The sequence below is a fragment of the Lepisosteus platostomus genome, chromosome 4 (genome assembly GCF_059453375.1).
Source record: "Lepisosteus platostomus isolate fLepPlt1 chromosome 4, fLepPlt1.hap1, whole genome shotgun sequence".
NCBI classification, from domain to species: Eukaryota; Metazoa; Chordata; class Actinopteri; order Semionotiformes; family Lepisosteidae; genus Lepisosteus; species Lepisosteus platostomus.
The window spans coordinates 77,038,403-77,061,316 of NC_142614.1; positions in this window are offsets into that span (position 1 = coordinate 77,038,403).

Consider the following 22,914-nt stretch of genomic DNA (forward strand, 5'->3'; position numbering starts at 1 on the left):
AGTGACTTGGATTTGGAATACAACTGTCGCGTGGTGCACCGCGACCTCCAGGCACCCCGGAGTTTCTGAAAAAAAATTTTCTGCGATTTTCACGAAACCACTTTTCTTCAACTTGAATTGGGCTAAAAATCCATCCCTGAAAATAAAAATACTCTGAGTAGTGTGGAAATGCTGATCCTTACCCTGCCTGGGTTGTCCACTGATCATTTCCGAGAACTCTATCTGAAGTTCTCTGGGCATGGGATTTTGACATATTCCTCAAACCAAAACGAATGAGTAGGAAACAATCAAGACAAGAGATAGAACCACTTGTATTTGAATGAGTTTCAAGCATGCTTGGGTGCTCGAGTGATCTGAGTGACTCGGTTTTGGAATACAACTGTCGCGTGGTGCACCGCGACCTCCAGGCACCCCGGAGTTTCTGAAAAAAAAATTTCTGCGATTTTCACGAAACCACTTTTCTTCAACTTGAATTGGGCTAAAAATCCATCCCTGAAAATAAAAATTCTCTGAGTAGTGTGGAAATGCTGATCCTTACCCTGCCTGGGTTGTCCACTGAGCATTTCCGCGAACTCTATCTGAAGTTCTCTGGGCATGGGATTTTGACATATTCCCCAAACCAAAAGGAATGAGTGGGAAACAATCAAGACAACAGATAGAAGCACTTGCATTTGAATGAGTTTCAAGCATGCTTGGGTGCTCGTGTGATCTGAGTGACTCAGTTTTGGAATACAACTGTCGCGTGGTGCACCGCGACCTCCAGGCACCCCGGAGTTTCTGAAAAAAAATTTTCTGCGATTTTCACGAAACCACTTTTCTTCAACTTGAATTGGGCTAAAAATCCATCCCTGAAAATAAAAATTCTCTGAGTAGTGTGGAAATGCTGATCCTTACCCTGCCTGGGATGTCCACTGAGCATTTCCGCGAACTCTATCTGAAGTTCTCTGGGCATGGGATTTTGACATATTCCCCAAACCAAAAGGAATGAGTGGGAAACAATCAAGACAACAGATAGAAGCACTTGCATTTGAATGAGTTTCAAGCATGCTTGGGTGCTCGTGTGATCTGAGTGACTCAGTTTTGGAATACAACTGTCGCGTGGTGCACCGCGACCTCCAGGCACCCCGGAGTTTCTGAAAAAAAATTTTCTGCGATTTTCACGAAACCACTTTTCTTCAACTTGAATTGGGCTAAAAATCCATCCCTGAAAATAAAAATTCTCTGAGTAGTGTGGAAATGCTGATCTTTACCCTGCCTGGGTTGTCCACTGAGCATTTCCGCGAACTCTATCTGAAGTTCTCTGGGCATGGGATTTTGACATATTCCCCAAACCAAAAGGAATGAGTGGGAAGCAATCAAGACAACAGATAGAAGCACTTGCATTTGAATGAGTTTCAAGCATGCTTGGGTGCTCGTGTGATCTGAGTGACTCAGTTTTGGAATACAACTGTCGCGTGGTGCACCGCGACCTCCAGGCACCCCGGAGTTTCTGAAAAAATATAGTCTGCGATTTTCACGAAACCACTTTTCTTCAACTTGAATTGGGCTAAAAATCCATCCCTGAAAATAAAAATTCTCTGAGTAGTGTGGAAATGCTGATCCTTACCCTGCCTGGGTTGTCCACTGAGCATTTCCGCGAACTCTATCTGAAGTTCTCTGGGCATGGGATTTTGACATATTCCCCAAACCAAAAGGAATGAGTGGGAAACAATCAAGACAACAGATAGAAGCACTTGCATTTGAATGAGTTTCAAGCATGCTTGGGTGCTCGTGTGATCTGAGTGACTCAGTTTTGGAATACAACTGTCGCGTGGTGCACCGCGACCTCCAGGCACCCCGGAGTTTCTGAAAAAAAAATTTCTGCGATTTTCACGAAACCACTTTTCTTCAACTTGAATTGGGCTAAAAATCCATCCCTGAAAATAAAAATTCTCTGAGTAGTGTGGAAATGCTGATCCTTACCCTGCCTGGGTTGTCCACTGAGCATTTCCGCGAACTCTATCTGAAGTTCTCTGGGCATGGGATTTTGACATATTCCCCAAACCAAAAGGAATGAGTGGGAAGCAATCAAGACAACAGGTAGAACCACTTGTATTTGAATGAGTTTCAAGCATGCTTGGGTGCTCGTGTGATCTGAGTGACTCAGTTTTGGAATACAACTGTCGCGTGGTGCACCGCGACCTCCAGGCACCCCGGAGTTTCTGAAAAAAAATTTTCTGCGATTTTCACGAAACCACTTTTCTTCAACTTGAATTGGGCTACAAATCCATCCCTGAAAATAAAAATTCTCTGAGTAGTGTGGAAATGCTGATCCTTACCCTGCCTGGGTTGTCCACTGAGCATTTCCGCGAACTCTATCTGAAGTTCTCTGGGCATGGGATTTTGACATATTCCCCAAACCAAAAGGAATGAGTGGGAAACAATCAAGACAACAGATAGAAGCACTTGCATTTGAATGAGTTTCAAGCATGCTTGGGTGCTCGTGTGATCTGAGTGACTCAGTTTTGGAATACAACTGTCGCGTGGTGCACCGCGACCTCCAGGCACCCCGGAGTTTCTGAAAAAAAATTTTCTGCGATTTTCACGAAACCACTTTTCTTCAACTTGAATTGGGCTAAAAATCCATCCCTGAAAATAAAAATTCTCTGAGTAGTGTGGAAATGCTGATCCTTACCCTGCCTGGGATGTCCACTGAGCATTTCCGCGAACTCTATCTGAAGTTCTCTGGACATGGGATTTTGACATATTCCCCAAACCAAAAGGAATGAGTGGGAAACAATCAAGACAACAGATAGAAGCACTTGCATTTGAATGAGTTTCAAGCATGCTTGGGTGCTCGTGTGATCTGAGTGACTCAGTTTTGGAATACAACTGTCGCGTGGTGCACCGCGACCTCCAGGCACCCCGGAGTTTCTGAAAAAAAATTTTCTGCGATTTTCACGAAACCACTTTTCTTCAACTTGAATTGGGCTAAAAATCCATCCCTGAAAATAAAAATTCTCTGAGTAGTGTGGAAATGCTGATCTTTACCCTGCCTGGGTTGTCCACTGAGCATTTCCGCGAACTCTATCTGAAGTTCTCTGGGCATGGGATTTTGACATATTCCCCAAACCAAAAGGAATGAGTGGGAAGCAATCAAGACAACAGATAGAAGCACTTGCATTTGAATGAGTTTCAAGCATGCTTGGGTGCTCGTGTGATCTGAGTGACTCAGTTTTGGAATACAACTGTCGCGTGGTGCACCGCGACCTCCAGGCACCCCGGAGTTTCTGAAAAAATATAGTCTGCGATTTTCACGAAACCACTTTTCTTCAACTTGAATTGGGCTAAAAATCCATCCCTGAAAATAAAAATTCTCTGAGTAGTGTGGAAATGCTGATCCTTACCCTGCCTGGGTTGTCCACTGAGCATTTCCGCGAACTCTATCTGAAGTTCTCTGGGCATGGGATTTTGACATATTCCCCAAACCAAAAGGAATGAGTGGGAAACAATCAAGACAACAGATAGAAGCACTTGCATTTGAATGAGTTTCAAGCATGCTTGGGTGCTCGTGTGATCTGAGTGACTCAGTTTTGGAATACAACTGTCGCGTGGTGCACCGCGACCTCCAGGCACCCCGGAGTTTCTGAAAAAAAAATTTCTGCGATTTTCACGAAACCACTTTTCTTCAACTTGAATTGGGCTAAAAATCCATCCCTGAAAATAAAAATTCTCTGAGTAGTGTGGAAATGCTGATCCTTACCCTGCCTGGGTTGTCCACTGAGCATTTCCGCGAACTCTATCTGAAGTTCTCTGGGCATGGGATTTTGACATATTCCCCAAACCAAAAGGAATGAGTGGGAAGCAATCAAGACAACAGGTAGAACCACTTGTATTTGAATGAGTTTCAAGCATGCTTGGGTGCTCGTGTGATCTTAGTGACTTGGATTTGGAATACAACTGTCGCGTGGTGCACCGCGACCTCCAGGCACCCCGGAGTTTCTGAAAAAAAATTTTCTGCGATTTTCACGAAACCACTTTTCTTCAACTTGAATTGGGCTAAAAATCCATCCCTGAAAATAAAAATTCTCTGAGTAGTGTGGAAATGCTGATCCTTACCCTGCCTGGGTTGTCCACTGAGCATTAACGCGAACTCTATCTGAAGTTCTCTGGGCATGGGATTTTGACATATTCCCCAAACCAAAAGGAATGAGTGGGAAACAATCAAGACAACAGATAGAAGCACTTGCATTTGAATGACTTTCAAGCATGCTTGGGTGCTCGTGTGATCTGAGTGACTCAGTTTTGGAATACAACTGTCGCGTGGTGCACCGCGACCTCCAGGCACCCCGGAGTTTCTGAAAAAAAATTTTCTGCGATTTTCACGAAACCACTTTTCTTCAACTTGAATTGGGCTAAAAATCCATCCCTGAAAATAAAAATTCTCTGAGTAGTGTGGAAATGCTGATCCTTACCCTGCCTGGGTTGTCCACTGAGCATTTCCGCGAACTCTATCTGAAGTTCTCTGGGCATGGGATTTTGACATATTCCCCAAACCAAAAGGAATGAGTGGGAAACAATCAAGACAACAGATAGAACCACTTGTATTTGAATGAGTTTCAAGCATGCTTGGGTGCTCGTGTGATCTTAGTGACTTGGATTTGGAATACAACTGTCGCGTGGTGCACCGCGACCTCCAGGCACCCCGGAGTTTCTGAAAAAAAATTTTCTGCGATTTTCACGAAACCACTTTTCTTCAACTTGAATTGGGCTAAAAATCCATCCCTGAAAATAAAAATTCTCTGAGTAGTGTGGAAATGCTGATCCTTACCCTGCCTGGGTTGTCCACTGAGCATTTCCGCGAACTCTATCTGAAGTTCTCTGGGCATGGGATTTTGACATATTCCCCAAACCAAAAGGAATGAGTGGGAAACAATCAAGACAACAGATAGAAGCACTTGCATTTGAATGAGTTTCAAGCATGCTTGGGTGCTCGTGTGATCTGAGTGACTCAGTTTTGGAATACAACTGTCGCGTGGTGCACCGCGACCTCCAGGCACCCCGGAGTTTCTGAAAAAAAATTTTCTGCGATTTTCACGAAACCACTTTTCTTCAACTTGAATTGGGCTAAAAATCCATCCCTGAAAATAAAAATTCTCTGAGTAGTGTGGAAATGCTGATCTTTACCCTGCCTGGGTTGTCCACTGAGCATTTCCGCGAACTCTATCTGAAGTTCTCTGGGCATGGGATTTTGACATATTCCCCAAACCAAAAGGAATGAGTGGGAAGCAATCAAGACAACAGATAGAAGCACTTGCATTTGAATGAGTTTCAAGCATGCTTGGGTGCTCGTGTGATCTGAGTGACTCAGTTTTGGAATACAACTGTCGCGTGGTGCACCGCGACCTCCAGGCACCCCGGAGTTTCTGAAAAAATATAGTCTGCGATTTTCACGAAACCACTTTTCTTCAACTTGAATTGGGCTAAAAATCCATCCCTGAAAATAAAAATTCTCTGAGTAGTGTGGAAATGCTGATCCTTACCCTGCCTGGGTTGTCCACTGAGCATTTCCGCGAACTCTATCTGAAGTTCTCTGGGCATGGGATTTTGACATATTCCCCAAACCAAAAGGAATGAGTGGGAAACAATCAAGACAACAGATAGAAGCACTTGCATTTGAATGAGTTTCAAGCATGCTTGGGTGCTCGTGTGATCTGAGTGACTCAGTTTTGGAATACAACTGTCGCGTGGTGCACCGCGACCTCCAGGCACCCCGGAGTTTCTGAAAAAAAAATTTCTGCGATTTTCACGAAACCACTTTTCTTCAACTTGAATTGGGCTAAAAATCCATCCCTGAAAATAAAAATTCTCTGAGTAGTGTGGAAATGCTGATCCTTACCCTGCCTGGGTTGTCCACTGAGCATTTCCGCGAACTCTATCTGAAGTTCTCTGGGCATGGGATTTTGACATATTCCCCAAACCAAAAGGAATGAGTGGGAAGCAATCAAGACAACAGGTAGAACCACTTGTATTTGAATGAGTTTCAAGCATGCTTGGGTGCTCGTGTGATCTTAGTGACTTGGATTTGGAATACAACTGTCGCGTGGTGCACCGCGACCTCCAGGCACCCCGGAGTTTCTGAAAAAAAAATTTCTGCGATTTTCACGAAACCACTTTTCTTCAACTTGAATTGGGCTAAAAATCCATCCCTGAAAATAAAAATTCTCTGAGTAGTGTGGAAATGCTGATCCTTACCCTGCCTGGGTTGTCCACTGAGCATTAACGCGAACTCTATCTGAAGTTCTCTGGGCATGGGATTTTGACATATTCCCCAAACCAAAAGGAATGAGTGGGAAACAATCAAGACAACAGATAGAAGCACTTGCATTTGAATGACTTTCAAGCATGCTTGGGTGCTCGTGTGATCTGAGTGACTCAGTTTTGGAATACAACTGTCGCGTGGTGCACCGCGACCTCCAGGCACCCCGGAGTTTCTGAAAAAAAATTTTCTGCGATTTTCACGAAACCACTTTTCTTCAACTTGAATTGGGCTAAAAATCCATCCCTGAAAATAAAAATTCTCTGAGTAGTGTGGAAATGCTGATCCTTACCCTGCCTGGGTTGTCCACTGAGCATTTCCGCGAACTCTATCTGAAGTTCTCTGGGCATGGGATTTTGACATATTCCCCAAACCAAAAGGAATGAGTGGGAAACAATCAAGACAACAGATAGAACCACTTGTATTTGAATGAGTTTCAAGCATGCTTGGGTGCTCGTGTGATCTTAGTGACTTGGATTTGGAATACAACTGTCGCGTGGTGCACCGCGACCTCCAGGCACCCCGGAGTTTCTGAAAAAAAATTTTCTGCGATTTTCACGAAACCACTTTTCTTCAACTTGAATTGGGCTAAAAATCCATCCCTGAAAATAAAAATTCTCTGAGTAGTGTGGAAATGCTGATCCTTACCCTGCCTGGGTTGTCCACTGAGCATTTCCGCGAACTCTATCTGAAGTTCTCTGGGCATGGGATTTTGACATATTCCCCAAACCAAAAGGAATGAGTGGGAAGCAATCAAGACAACAGATAGAAGCACTTGCATTTGAATGAGTTTCAAGCATGCTTGGGTGCTCGAGTGATCTGAGTGACTCAGTTTTGGAATACAACTGTCGCGTGGTGCACCGCGACCTCCAGGCACCCCGGAGTTTCTGAAAAAAAATTTTCTGCGATTTTCAAGAAACCACTTTTCTTCAACTTGAATTGGGCTAAAAATCCATCCCTGAAAATAAAAATTCTCTGAGTAGTGTGGAAATGCTGATCCTTACCCTGCCTGGGTTGTCCACTGAGCATTTCCGCTAACTCTATCTGAAGTTCTCTGGGCATGGGATTTTGACATACTCACCAAACCAAAAGGAATGAGTGGGAAACAATCAAGACAACAGATAGAAGCACTTGCATTTGAATGAGTTTCAAGCATGCTTGGGTGCTCGTGTGATCTGAGTGACTCAGTTTTGGAATACAACTGTCGCGTGGTGCACCGCGACCTCCAGGCACCCCGGAGTTTCTGAAAAAAAAATTTCTGCAATTTTCATGAAACCACTTTTCTTCAACTTGAATTGGGCTAAAAATCCATCCCTGAAAATAAAAATTCTCTGAGTAGTGTGGAAATGCTGATCCTTACCCTGCCTGGGTTGTCCACTGAGCATTTCCGCGAACTCTATCTGAAGTTCTCTGGGCATGGGATTTTGACATATTCCCCAAACCAAAAGGAATGAGTGGGAAACAATCAAGACAACAGGTAGAACCACTTGTATTTGAATGAGTTTCAAGCATGCTTGGGTGCTCGAGTGATCTGAGTGACTCGGTTTTGGAATACAACTGTCGCGTGGTGCACCGCGACCTCCAGGCACCCCGGAGTTTCTGAAAAAAAATTTTCTGCGATTTTCACGAAACCACTTTTCTTCAACTTGAATTGGGCTAAAAATCCATCCCTGAAAATAAAAATTCTCTGAGTAGTGTGGAAATGCTGATCCTTACCCTGCCTGGGTTGTCCACTGAGCATTTCCGCTAACTCTATCTGAAGTTCTCTGGGCATGGGATTTTGACATACTCACCAAACCAAAAGGAATGAGTGGGAAACAATCAAGACAACAGATAGAAGCACTTGCATTTGAATGAGTTTCAAGCATGCTTGGGTGCTCGTGTGATCTGAGTGACTCAGTTTTGGAATACAACTGTCGCGTGGTGCACCGCGACCTCCAGGCACCCCGGAGTTTCTGAAAAAAAATTTTCTGCGATTTTCACGAAACCACTTTTCTTCAACTTGAATTGGGCTAAAAATCCATCACTGAAAATAAAAATTCTCTGAGTAGTGTGGAAATGCTGATCCTTACCCTGCCTGGTTTGTCCACTGAGCATTTCCGCGAACTCTATCTGAAGTTCTCTGGGCATGGGATTTTGACATATTCCCCAAACCAAAAGGAATGAGTGGGAAACAATCAAGACAACAGATAGAACCACTTGTATTTGAATGAGTTTCAAGCATGCTTGGGTGCTCGTGTGATCTGAGTGACTAGGATTTGGAACACAACTGTCGCGTGGTGCACCGCGACCTCCAGGCACCCCGGAGTTTCTGAAAAAAAATTTTCTGCGATTTTCACGAAACCACTTTTCTTCAACTTGAATTGGGCTACAAATCCATCCCTGAAAATAAAAATTCTCTGAGTAGTGTGGAAATGCTGATCCTTACCCTGCCTGGGTTGTCCACTGAGCATTTCCGCGAACTCTATCTGAAGTTCTCTGGGCATGGGATTTTGACATATTCCCCAAACCAAAAGGAATGAGTGGGAAACAATCAAGACAACAGATAGAAGCACTTGCATTTGAATGAGTTTCAAGCATGCTTGGGTGCTCGTGTACTCTGAGTGACTCAGTTTTGGAATACAACTGTCGCGTGGTGCACCGCGACCTCCAGGCACCCCGGAGTTTCTGAAAAAAAATTTTCTGCGATTTTCACGAAACCACTTTTCTTCAACTTGAATTGGGCTAAAAATCCATCCCTGAAAATAAAAATTCTCTGAGTAGTGTGGAAATGCTGATCCTTACCCTGCCTGGGTTGTCCACTGAGCATTTCCGCGAACTCTATCTGAAGTTCTCTGGGCATGGGATTTTGACATATTCCCCAAACCAAAAGGAATGAGTGGGAAACAATCAAGACAACAGATAGAACCCCTTGTATTTGAATGAGTTTCAAGCATGCTTGGGTGCTCGTGTGATCTGAGTGACTCAGTTTTGGAATACAACTGTCGCGTGGTGCACCGCGACCTCCAGGCACCCCGGAGTTTCTGAAAAAAAATTTTCTGCGATTTTCACGAAACCACTTTTCTTCAACTTGAATTGGGCTAAAAATCCATCCCTGAAAATAAAAATTCTCTGAGTAGTGTGGAAATGCTGATCCTTACCCTGCCTGGGATGTCCACTGAGCATTTCCGCGAACTCTATCTGAAGTTCTCTGGGCATGGGATTTTGACATATTCCCCAAACCAAAAGGAATGAGTGGGAAAAAATCAAGACAACAGATAGAAGCACTTGCATTTGAATGAGTTTCAAGCATGCTTGGGTGCTCGTGTGATCTGAGTGACTCAGTTTTGGAATACAACTGTCGCGTGGTGCACCGCGACCTCCAGGCACCCCGGAGTTTCTGAAAAAATATTGTCTGCGATTTTCACGAAACCACTTTTCTTCAACTTGAATTGGGCTAAAAATCCATCCCTGAAAATAAAAATTCTCTGAGTAGTGTGGAAATGCTGATCCTTACCCTGCCTGAATTGTCCACTGAGCATTTCCGCGAACTCTATCTGAAGTTCTCTGGGCATGGGATTTTGACATATTCCCCAAACCAAAAGGAATGAGTGGGAAACAATCAAGACAACAGATAGAAGCACTTGCATTTGAATGAGTTTCAAGCATGCTTGGGTGCTCGTGTGATCTGAGTGACTCAGTTTTGGAATACAACTGTCGCGTGGTGCACCGCGACCTCCAGGCACCCCGGAGTTTCTGAAAAAAAATTTTCTGCGATTTTCACGAAACCACTTTTCTTCAACTTGAATTGGGCTAAAAATCCATCCCTGAAAATAAAAATTCTCTGAGTAGTGTGGAAATGCTGATCCTTACCCTGCCTGGGTTGTCCACTGAGCATTTCCGCGAACTCTATCTGAAGTTCTCTGGGCATGGGATTTTGACATATTCCCCAAACCAAAAGGAATGAGTGGGAAACAATCAAGACAACAGATAGAAGCACTTGCATTTGAATGAGTTTCAAGCATGCTTGGGTGCTCGTGTGATCTGAGTGACTCAGTTTTGGAATACAACTGTCGCGTGGTGCACCGCGACCTCCAGGCACCCCGGAGTTTCTGAAAAAAAAATTTCTGCAATTTTCATGAAACCACTTTTCTTCAACTTGAATTGGGCTAAAAATCCATCCCTGAAAATAAAAATTCTCTGAGTAGTGTGGAAATGCTGATCCTTACCCTGCCTGGGTTGTCCACTGAGCATTTCCGCGAACTCTATCTGAAGTTCTCTGGGCATGGGATTTTGACATATTCCCCAAACCAAAAGGAATGAGTGGGAAACAATCAAGACAACAGGTAGAACCACTTGTATTTGAATGAGTTTCAAGCATGCTTGGGTGCTCGAGTGATCTGAGTGACTCGGTTTTGGAATACAACTGTCGCGTGGTGCACCGCGACCTCCAGGCACCCCGGAGTTTCTGAAAAAAAATTTTCTGCGATTTTCACGAAACCACTTTTCTTCAACTTGAATTGGGCTAAAAATCCATCCCTGAAAATAAAAATTCTCTGAGTAGTGTGGAAATGCTGATCCTTACCCTGCCTGGGTTGTCCACTGAGCATTTCCGCTAACTCTATCTGAAGTTCTCTGGGCATGGGATTTTGACATACTCACCAAACCAAAAGGAATGAGTGGGAAACAATCAAGACAACAGATAGAAGCACTTGCATTTGAATGAGTTTCAAGCATGCTTGGGTGCTCGTGTGATCTGAGTGACTCAGTTTTGGAATACAACTGTCGCGTGGTGCACCGCGACCTCCAGGCACCCCGGAGTTTCTGAAAAAAAATTTTCTGCGATTTTCACGAAACCACTTTTCTTCAACTTGAATTGGGCTAAAAATCCATCACTGAAAATAAAAATTCTCTGAGTAGTGTGGAAATGCTGATCCTTACCCTGCCTGGTTTGTCCACTGAGCATTTCCGCGAACTCTATCTGAAGTTCTCTGGGCATGGGATTTTGACATATTCCCCAAACCAAAAGGAATGAGTGGGAAACAATCAAGACAACAGATAGAACCACTTGTATTTGAATGAGTTTCAAGCATGCTTGGGTGCTCGTGTGATCTGAGTGACTAGGATTTGGAACACAACTGTCGCGTGGTGCACCGCGACCTCCAGGCACCCCGGAGTTTCTGAAAAAAAATTTTCTGCGATTTTCACGAAACCACTTTTCTTCAACTTGAATTGGGCTACAAATCCATCCCTGAAAATAAAAATTCTCTGAGTAGTGTGGAAATGCTGATCCTTACCCTGCCTGGGTTGTCCACTGAGCATTTCCGCGAACTCTATCTGAAGTTCTCTGGGCATGGGATTTTGACATATTCCCCAAACCAAAAGGAATGAGTGGGAAACAATCAAGACAACAGATAGAAGCACTTGCATTTGAATGAGTTTCAAGCATGCTTGGGTGCTCGTGTACTCTGAGTGACTCAGTTTTGGAATACAACTGTCGCGTGGTGCACCGCGACCTCCAGGCACCCCGGAGTTTCTGAAAAAAAATTTTCTGCGATTTTCACGAAACCACTTTTCTTCAACTTGAATTGGGCTAAAAATCCATCCCTGAAAATAAAAATTCTCTGAGTAGTGTGGAAATGCTGATCCTTACCCTGCCTGGGTTGTCCACTGAGCATTTCCGCGAACTCTATCTGAAGTTCTCTGGGCATGGGATTTTGACATATTCCCCAAACCAAAAGGAATGAGTGGGAAACAATCAAGACAACAGATAGAACCCCTTGTATTTGAATGAGTTTCAAGCATGCTTGGGTGCTCGTGTGATCTGAGTGACTCAGTTTTGGAATACAACTGTCGCGTGGTGCACCGCGACCTCCAGGCACCCCGGAGTTTCTGAAAAAAAATTTTCTGCGATTTTCACGAAACCACTTTTCTTCAACTTGAATTGGGCTAAAAATCCATCCCTGAAAATAAAAATTCTCTGAGTAGTGTGGAAATGCTGATCCTTACCCTGCCTGGGATGTCCACTGAGCATTTCCGCGAACTCTATCTGAAGTTCTCTGGGCATGGGATTTTGACATATTCCCCAAACCAAAAGGAATGAGTGGGAAAAAATCAAGACAACAGATAGAAGCACTTGCATTTGAATGAGTTTCAAGCATGCTTGGGTGCTCGTGTGATCTGAGTGACTCAGTTTTGGAATACAACTGTCGCGTGGTGCACCGCGACCTCCAGGCACCCCGGAGTTTCTGAAAAAATATTGTCTGCGATTTTCACGAAACCACTTTTCTTCAACTTGAATTGGGCTAAAAATCCATCCCTGAAAATAAAAATTCTCTGAGTAGTGTGGAAATGCTGATCCTTACCCTGCCTGAATTGTCCACTGAGCATTTCCGCGAACTCTATCTGAAGTTCTCTGGGCATGGGATTTTGACATATTCCCCAAACCAAAAGGAATGAGTGGGAAACAATCAAGACAACAGATAGAAGCACTTGCATTTGAATGAGTTTCAAGCATGCTTGGGTGCTCGTGTGATCTGAGTGACTCAGTTTTGGAATACAACTGTCGCGTGGTGCACCGCGACCTCCAGGCACCCCGGAGTTTCTGAAAAAAAATTTTCTGCGATTTTCACGAAACCACTTTTCTTCAACTTGAATTGGGCTAAAAATCCATCCCTGAAAATAAAAATTCTCTGAGTAGTGTGGAAATGCTGATCCTTACCCTGCCTGGGTTGTCCACTGAGCATTTCCGCGAACTCTATCTGAAGTTCTCTGGGCATGGGATTTTGACATATTCCCCAAACCAAAAGGAATGAGTGGGAAACAATCAAGACAACAGATAGAAGCACTTGCATTTGAATGAGTTTCAAGCATGCTTGGGTGCTCGTGTGATCTGAGTGACTCAGTTTTGGAATACAACTGTCGCGTGGTGCACCGCGACCTCCAGGCACCCCGGAGTTTCTGAAAAAAAAATTTCTGCAATTTTCATGAAACCACTTTTCTTCAACTTGAATTGGGCTAAAAATCCATCCCTGAAAATAAAAATTCTCTGAGTAGTGTGGAAATGCTGATCCTTACCCTGCCTGGGTTGTCCACTGAGCATTTCCGCGAACTCTATCTGAAGTTCTCTGGGCATGGGATTTTGACATATTCCCCAAACCAAAAGGAATGAGTGGGAAACAATCAAGACAACAGGTAGAACCACTTGTATTTGAATGAGTTTCAAGCATGCTTGGGTGCTCGAGTGATCTGAGTGACTCGGTTTTGGAATACAACTGTCGCGTGGTGCACCGCGACCTCCAGGCACCCCGGAGTTTCTGAAAAAAAATTTTCTGCGATTTTCACGAAACCACTTTTCTTCAACTTGAATTGGGCTAAAAATCCATCCCTGAAAATAAAAATTCTCTGAGTAGTGTGGAAATGCTGATCCTTACCCTGCCTGGGTTGTCCACTGAGCATTTCCGCTAACTCTATCTGAAGTTCTCTGGGCATGGGATTTTGACATACTCACCAAACCAAAAGGAATGAGTGGGAAACAATCAAGACAACAGATAGAAGCACTTGCATTTGAATGAGTTTCAAGCATGCTTGGGTGCTCGTGTGATCTGAGTGACTCAGTTTTGGAATACAACTGTCGCGTGGTGCACCGCGACCTCCAGGCACCCCGGAGTTTCTGAAAAAAAATTTTCTGCGATTTTCACGAAACCACTTTTCTTCAACTTGAATTGGGCTAAAAATCCATCACTGAAAATAAAAATTCTCTGAGTAGTGTGGAAATGCTGATCCTTACCCTGCCTGGTTTGTCCACTGAGCATTTCCGCGAACTCTATCTGAAGTTCTCTGGGCATGGGATTTTGACATATTCCCCAAACCAAAAGGAATGAGTGGGAAACAATCAAGACAACAGATAGAACCACTTGTATTTGAATGAGTTTCAAGCATGCTTGGGTGCTCGTGTGATCTGAGTGACTAGGATTTGGAACACAACTGTCGCGTGGTGCACCGCGACCTCCAGGCACCCCGGAGTTTCTGAAAAAAAATTTTCTGCGATTTTCACGAAACCACTTTTCTTCAACTTGAATTGGGCTACAAATCCATCCCTGAAAATAAAAATTCTCTGAGTAGTGTGGAAATGCTGATCCTTACCCTGCCTGGGTTGTCCACTGAGCATTTCCGCGAACTCTATCTGAAGTTCTCTGGGCATGGGATTTTGACATATTCCCCAAACCAAAAGGAATGAGTGGGAAACAATCAAGACAACAGATAGAAGCACTTGCATTTGAATGAGTTTCAAGCATGCTTGGGTGCTCGTGTACTCTGAGTGACTCAGTTTTGGAATACAACTGTCGCGTGGTGCACCGCGACCTCCAGGCACCCCGGAGTTTCTGAAAAAAAATTTTCTGCGATTTTCACGAAACCACTTTTCTTCAACTTGAATTGGGCTAAAAATCCATCCCTGAAAATAAAAATTCTCTGAGTAGTGTGGAAATGCTGATCCTTACCCTGCCTGGGTTGTCCACTGAGCATTTCCGCGAACTCTATCTGAAGTTCTCTGGGCATGGGATTTTGACATATTCCCCAAACCAAAAGGAATGAGTGGGAAACAATCAAGACAACAGATAGAACCCCTTGTATTTGAATGAGTTTCAAGCATGCTTGGGTGCTCGTGTGATCTGAGTGACTCAGTTTTGGAATACAACTGTCGCGTGGTGCACCGCGACCTCCAGGCACCCCGGAGTTTCTGAAAAAAAATTTTCTGCGATTTTCACGAAACCACTTTTCTTCAACTTGAATTGGGCTAAAAATCCATCCCTGAAAATAAAAATTCTCTGAGTAGTGTGGAAATGCTGATCCTTACCCTGCCTGGGATGTCCACTGAGCATTTCCGCGAACTCTATCTGAAGTTCTCTGGGCATGGGATTTTGACATATTCCCCAAACCAAAAGGAATGAGTGGGAAAAAATCAAGACAACAGATAGAAGCACTTGCATTTGAATGAGTTTCAAGCATGCTTGGGTGCTCGTGTGATCTGAGTGACTCAGTTTTGGAATACAACTGTCGCGTGGTGCACCGCGACCTCCAGGCACCCCGGAGTTTCTGAAAAAATATTGTCTGCGATTTTCACGAAACCACTTTTCTTCAACTTGAATTGGGCTAAAAATCCATCCCTGAAAATAAAAATTCTCTGAGTAGTGTGGAAATGCTGATCCTTACCCTGCCTGAATTGTCCACTGAGCATTTCCGCGAACTCTATCTGAAGTTCTCTGGGCATGGGATTTTGACATATTCCCCAAACCAAAAGGAATGAGTGGGAAACAATCAAGACAACAGATAGAAGCACTTGCATTTGAATGAGTTTCAAGCATGCTTGGGTGCTCGTGTGATCTGAGTGACTCAGTTTTGGAATACAACTGTCGCGTGGTGCACCGCGACCTCCAGGCACCCCGGAGTTTCTGAAAAAAAATTTTCTGCGATTTTCACGAAACCACTTTTCTTCAACTTGAATTGGGCTAAAAATCCATCCCTGAAAATAAAAATTCTCTGAGTAGTGTGGAAATGCTGATCCTTACCCTGCCTGGGTTGTCCACTGAGCATTTCCGCGAACTCTATCTGAAGTTCTCTGGGCATGGGATTTTGACATATTCCCCAAACCAAAAGGAATGAGTGGGAAACAATCAAGACAACAGATAGAAGCACTTGCATTTGAATGAGTTTCAAGCATGCTTGGGTGCTCGTGTGATCTGAGTGACTCAGTTTTGGAATACAACTGTCGCGTGGTGCACCGCGACCTCCAGGCACCCCGGAGTTTCTGAAAAAAAAATTTCTGCAATTTTCATGAAACCACTTTTCTTCAACTTGAATTGGGCTAAAAATCCATCCCTGAAAATAAAAATTCTCTGAGTAGTGTGGAAATGCTGATCCTTACCCTGCCTGGGTTGTCCACTGAGCATTTCCGCGAACTCTATCTGAAGTTCTCTGGGCATGGGATTTTGACATATTCCCCAAACCAAAAGGAATGAGTGGGAAACAATCAAGACAACAGGTAGAACCACTTGTATTTGAATGAGTTTCAAGCATGCTTGGGTGCTCGAGTGATCTGAGTGACTCGGTTTTGGAATACAACTGTCGCGTGGTGCACCGCGACCTCCAGGCACCCCGGAGTTTCTGAAAAAAAATTTTCTGCGATTTTCACGAAACCACTTTTCTTCAACTTGAATTGGGCTAAAAATCCATCCCTGAAAATAAAAATTCTCTGAGTAGTGTGGAAATGCTGATCCTTACCCTGCCTGGGTTGTCCACTGAGCATTTCCGCTAACTCTATCTGAAGTTCTCTGGGCATGGGATTTTGACATACTCACCAAACCAAAAGGAATGAGTGGGAAACAATCAAGACAACAGATAGAAGCACTTGCATTTGAATGAGTTTCAAGCATGCTTGGGTGCTCGTGTGATCTGAGTGACTCAGTTTTGGAATACAACTGTCGCGTGGTGCACCGCGACCTCCAGGCACCCCGGAGTTTCTGAAAAAAAATTTTCTGCGATTTTCACGAAACCACTTTTCTTCAACTTGAATTGGGCTAAAAATCCATCACTGAAAATAAAAATTCTCTGAGTAGTGTGGAAATGCTGATCCTTACCCTGCCTGGTTTGTCCACTGAGCATTTCCGCGAACTCTATCTGAAGTTCTCTGGGCATGGGATTTTGACATATTCCCCAAACCAAAAGGAATGAGTGGGAAACAATCAAGACAACAGATAGAACCACTTGTATTTGAATGAGTTTCAAGCATGCTTGGGTGCTCGTGTGATCTGAGTGACTAGGATTTGGAACACAACTGTCGCGTGGTGCACCGCGACCTCCAGGCACCCCGGAGTTTCTGAAAAAAAATTTTCTGCGATTTTCACGAAACCACTTTTCTTCAACTTGAATTGGGCTACAAATCCATCCCTGAAAATAAAAATTCTCTGAGTAGTGTGGAAATGCTGATCCTTACCCTGCCTGGGTTGTCCACTGAGCATTTCCGCGAACTCTATCTGAAGTTCTCTGGGCATGGGATTTTGACATATTCCCCAAACCAAAAGGAATGAGTGGGAAACAATCAAGACAACAGATAGAAGCACTTGCATTTGAATGAGTTTCAAGCATGCTTGGGTGCTCGTGTACTCTGAGTGACTCAGTTTTGGAATACAACTGTCGCGTGGTGCACCGCGACCTCCAGGCACCCCGGAGTTTCTGAAAAAAAATTTTCTGCGATTTTCACGAAACCACTTTTCTTCAACTTGAATTGGGCTAAAAATCCATCCCTGAAAATAAAAATTCTCTGAGTAGTGTGGAAATGCTGATCCTTACCCTGCCTGGGTTGTCCACTGAGCATTTCCGCGAACTCTATCTGAAGTTCTCTGGGCATGGGATTTTGACATATTCCCCAAACCAAAAGGAATGAGTGGGAAACAATCAAGACAACAGATAGAACCCCTTGTATTTGAATGAGTTTCAAGCATGCTTGGGTGCTCGTGTGATCTGAGTGACTCAGTTTTGGAATACAACTGTCGCGTGGTGCACCGCGACCTCCAGGCACCCCGGAGTTTCTGAAAAAAAATTTTCTGCGATTTTCACGAAACCACTTTTCTTCAACTTGAATTGGGCTAAAAATCCATCCCTGAAAATAAAAATTCTCTGAGTAGTGTGGAAATGCTGATCCTTACCCTGCCTGGGATGTCCACTGAGCATTTCCGCGAACTCTATCTGAAGTTCTCTGGGCATGGGATTTTGACATATTCCCCAAACCAAAAGGAATGAGTGGGAAAAAATCAAGACAACAGATAGAAGCACTTGCATTTGAATGAGTTTCAAGCATGCTTGGGTGCTCGTGTGATCTGAGTGACTCAGTTTTGGAATACAACTGTCGCGTGGTGCACCGCGACCTCCAGGCACCCCGGAGTTTCTGAAAAAATATTGTCTGCGATTTTCACGAAACCACTTTTCTTCAACTTGAATTGGGCTAAAAATCCATCCCTGAAAATAAAAATTCTCTGAGTAGTGTGGAAATGCTGATCCTTACCCTGCCTGAATTGTCCACTGAGCATTTCCGCGAACTCTATCTGAAGTTCTCTGGGCATGGGATTTTGACATATTCCCCAAACCAAAAGGAATGAGTGGGAAACAATCAAGACAACAGATAGAAGCACTTGCATTTGAATGAGTTTCAAGCATGCTTGGGTGCTCGTGTGATCTGAGTGACTCAGTTTTGGAATACAACTGTCGCGTGGTGCACCGCGACCTCCAGGCACCCCGGAGTTTCTGAAAAAAAATTTTCTGCGATTTTCACGAAACCACTTTTCTTCAACTTGAATTGGGCTAAAAATCCATCCCTGAAAATAAAAATTCTCTGAGTAGTGTGGAAATGCTGATCCTTACCCTGCCTGGGTTGTCCACTGAGCATTTCCGCGAACTCTATCTGAAGTTCTCTGGGCATGGGATTTTGACATATTCCCCAAACCAAAAGGAATGAGTGGGAAACAATCAAGACAACAGATAGAAGCACTTGCATTTGAATGAGTTTCAAGCATGCTTGGGTGCTCGTGTGATCTGAGTGACTCAGTTTTGGAATACAACTGTCGCGTGGTGCACCGCGACCTCCAGGCACCCCGGAGTTTCTGAAAAAAAAATTTCTGCAATTTTCATGAAACCACTTTTCTTCAACTTGAATTGGGCTAAAAATCCATCCCTGAAAATAAAAATTCTCTGAGTAGTGTGGAAATGCTGATCCTTACCCTGCCTGGGTTGTCCACTGAGCATTTCCGCGAACTCTATCTGAAGTTCTCTGGGCATGGGATTTTGACATATTCCCCAAACCAAAAGGAATGAGTGGGAAACAATCAAGACAACAGGTAGAACCACTTGTATTTGAATGAGTTTCAAGCATGCTTGGGTGCTCGAGTGATCTGAGTGACTCGGTTTTGGAATACAACTGTCGCGTGGTGCACCGCGACCTCCAGGCACCCCGGAGTTTCTGAAAAAAAATTTTCTGCGATTTTCACGAAACCACTTTTCTTCAACTTGAATTGGGCTAAAAATCCATCCCTGAAAATAAAAATTCTCTGAGTAGTGTGGAAATGCTGATCCTTACCCTGCCTGGGTTGTCCACTGAGCATTTCCGCTAACTCTATCTGAAGTTCTCTGGGCATGGGATTTTGACATACTCACCAAACCAAAAGGAATGAGTGGGAAACAATCAAGACAACAGATAGAAGCACTTGCATTTGAATGAGTTTCAAGCATGCTTGGGTGCTCGTGTGATCTGAGTGACTCAGTTTTGGAATACAACTGTCGCGTGGTGCACCGCGACCTCCAGGCACCCCGGAGTTTCTGAAAAAAAATTTTCTGCGATTTTCACGAAACCACTTTTCTTCAACTTGAATTGGGCTAAAAATCCATCACTGAAAATAAAAATTCTCTGAGTAGTGTGGAAATGCTGATCCTTACCCTGCCTGGTTTGTCCACTGAGCATTTCCGCGAACTCTATCTGAAGTTCTCTGGGCATGGGATTTTGACATATTCCCCAAACCAAAAGGAATGAGTGGGAAACAATCAAGACAACAGATAGAACCACTTGTATTTGAATGAGTTTCAAGCATGCTTGGGTGCTCGTGTGATCTGAGTGACTAGGATTTGGAACACAACTGTCGCGTGGTGCACCGCGACCTCCAGGCACCCCGGAGTTTCTGAAAAAAAATTTTCTGCGATTTTCACGAAACCACTTTTCTTCAACTTGAATTGGGCTACAAATCCATCCCTGAAAATAAAAATTCTCTGAGTAGTGTGGAAATGCTGATCCTTACCCTGCCTGGGTTGTCCACTGAGCATTTCCGCGAACTCTATCTGAAGTTCTCTGGGCATGGGATTTTGACATATTCCCCAAACCAAAAGGAATGAGTGGGAAACAATCAAGACAACAGATAGAAGCACTTGCATTTGAATGAGTTTCAAGCATGCTTGGGTGCTCGTGTACTCTGAGTGACTCAGTTTTGGAATACAACTGTCGCGTGGTGCACCGCGACCTCCAGGCACCCCGGAGTTTCTGAAAAAAAATTTTCTGCGATTTTCACGAAACCACTTTTCTTCAACTTGAATTGGGCTAAAAATCCATCCCTGAAAATAAAAATTCTCTGAGTAGTGTGGAAATGCTGATCCTTACCCTGCCTGGGTTGTCCACTGAGCATTTCCGCGAACTCTATCTGAAGTTCTCTGGGCATGGGATTTTGACATATTCCCCAAACCAAAAGGAATGAGTGGGAAACAATCAAGACAACAGATAGAACCCCTTGTATTTGAATGAGTTTCAAGCATGCTTGGGTGCTCGTGTGATCTGAGTGACTCAGTTTTGGAATACAACTGTCGCGTGGTGCACCGCGACCTCCAGGCACCCCGGAGTTTCTGAAAAAAAATTTTCTGCGATTTTCACGAAACCACTTTTCTTCAACTTGAATTGGGCTAAAAATCCATCCCTGAAAATAAAAATTCTCTGAGTAGTGTGGAAATGCTGATCCTTACCCTGCCTGGGATGTCCACTGAGCATTTCCGCGAACTCTATCTGAAGTTCTCTGGGCATGGGATTTTGACATATTCCCCAAACCAAAAGGAATGAGTGGGAAAAAATCAAGACAACAGATAGAAGCACTTGCATTTGAATGAGTTTCAAGCATGCTTGGGTGCTCGTGTGTTCTGAGTGACTCAGTTTTGGAATACAACTGTCGCGTGGTGCACCGCGACCTCCAGGCACCCCGGAGTTTCTGAAAAAATATTGTCTGCGATTTTCACGAAACCACTTTTCTTCAACTTGAATTGGGCTAAAAATCCATCCCTGAAAATAAAAATTCTCTGAGTAGTGTGGAAATGCTGATCCTTACCCTGCCTGAATTGTCCACTGAGCATTTCCGCGAACTCTATCTGAAGTTCTCTGGGCATGGGATTTTGACATATTCCCCAAACCAAAAGGAATGAGTGGGAAACAATCAAGACAACAGATAGAAGCACTTGCATTTGAATGAGTTTCAAGCATGCTTGGGTGCTCGTGTGATCTGAGTGACTCAGTTTTGGAATACAACTGTCGCGTGGTGCACCGCGACCTCCAGGCACCCCGGAGTTTCTGAAAAAAAATTTTCTGCGATTTTCACGAAACCACTTTTCTTCAACTTGAATTGGGCTAAAAATCCATCCCTGAAAATAAAAATTCTCTGAGTAGTGTGGAAATGCTGATCCTTACCCTGCCTGGGTTGTCCACTGAGCATTTCCGCGAACTCTATCTGAAGTTCTCTGGGCATGGGATTTTGACATATTCCCCAAACCAAAAGGAATGAGTGGGAAACAATCAAGACAACAGATAGAAGCACTTGCATTTGAATGAGTTTCAAGCATGCTTGGGTGCTCGTGTGATCTGAGTGACTCAGTTTTGGAATACAACTGTCGCGTGGTGCACCGCGACCTCCAGGCACCCCGGAGTTTCTGAAAAAAAATTTTCTGCGATTTTCACGAAACCACTTTTCTTCAACTTGAATTGGGCTAAAAATCCATCCCTGAAAATAAAAATTCTCTGAGTAGTGTGGAAATGCTGATCCTTACCCTGCCTGGGTTGTCCACTGAGCATTTCCGCGAACTCTATCTGAAATTCTCTGGGCATGGGATTTTGACATATTCCCCAAACCAAAAGGAATGAGTGGGAAACAATCAAGACAACAGATAGAAGCACTTGCATTTGAATGAGTTTCAAGCATGCTTGGGTGCTCGTGTGATCTGAGTGACTCAGTTTTGGAACACAACTGTCGCGTGGTGCACCGCGACCTCCAGGCACCCCGGAGTTTCTGAAAAAAAATTTTCTGCGATTTTCACGAAACCACTTTTCTTCAACTTGAATTGGGCTAAAAATCCATCTCTGAAAATAAAAATTCTCTGAGTAGTGTGGAAATGCTGATCTTTACCCTGCCTGGGTTGTCCACTGAGCATTTCCGCGAACTCTATCTGAAGTTCTCTGGGCATGGGATTTTGACATATTCCCCAAACCAAAAGGAATGAGTGGGAAGCAATCAAGACAACAGATAGAAGCACTTGCATTTGAATGAGTTTCAAGCATGCTTGGGTGCTCGTGTGATCTGAGTGACTCAGTTTTGGAATACAACTGTCGCGTGTTGCACCGCGACCTCCAGGCACCCCGGAGTTTCTGAAAAAAAATTTTCTGCGATTTTCACGAAACCACTTTTCTTCAACTTGAATTGGGCTAAAAATCCATCCCTGAAAATAAAAATTCTCTGAGTAGTGTGGAAATGCTGATCCTTACCCTGCCTGGGTTGTCCACTGAGCATTTCCGCGAACTCTATCTGAAGTTCTCTGGGCATGGGATTTTGACATATTCCCCAAACCAAAAGGAATGAGTGGGAAACAATCAAGACAACAGATAGAAGCACTTGCATTTGAATGAGTTTCAAGCATGCTTGGGTGCTCGTGTGATCTGAGTGACTCAGTTTTGGAATACAACTGTCGCGTGGTGCACCGCGACCTCCAGGCACCCCGGAGTTTCTGAAAAAAAATTTTCTGCAATTTTCATGAAACCACTTTTCTTCAACTTGAATTGGGCTAAAAAT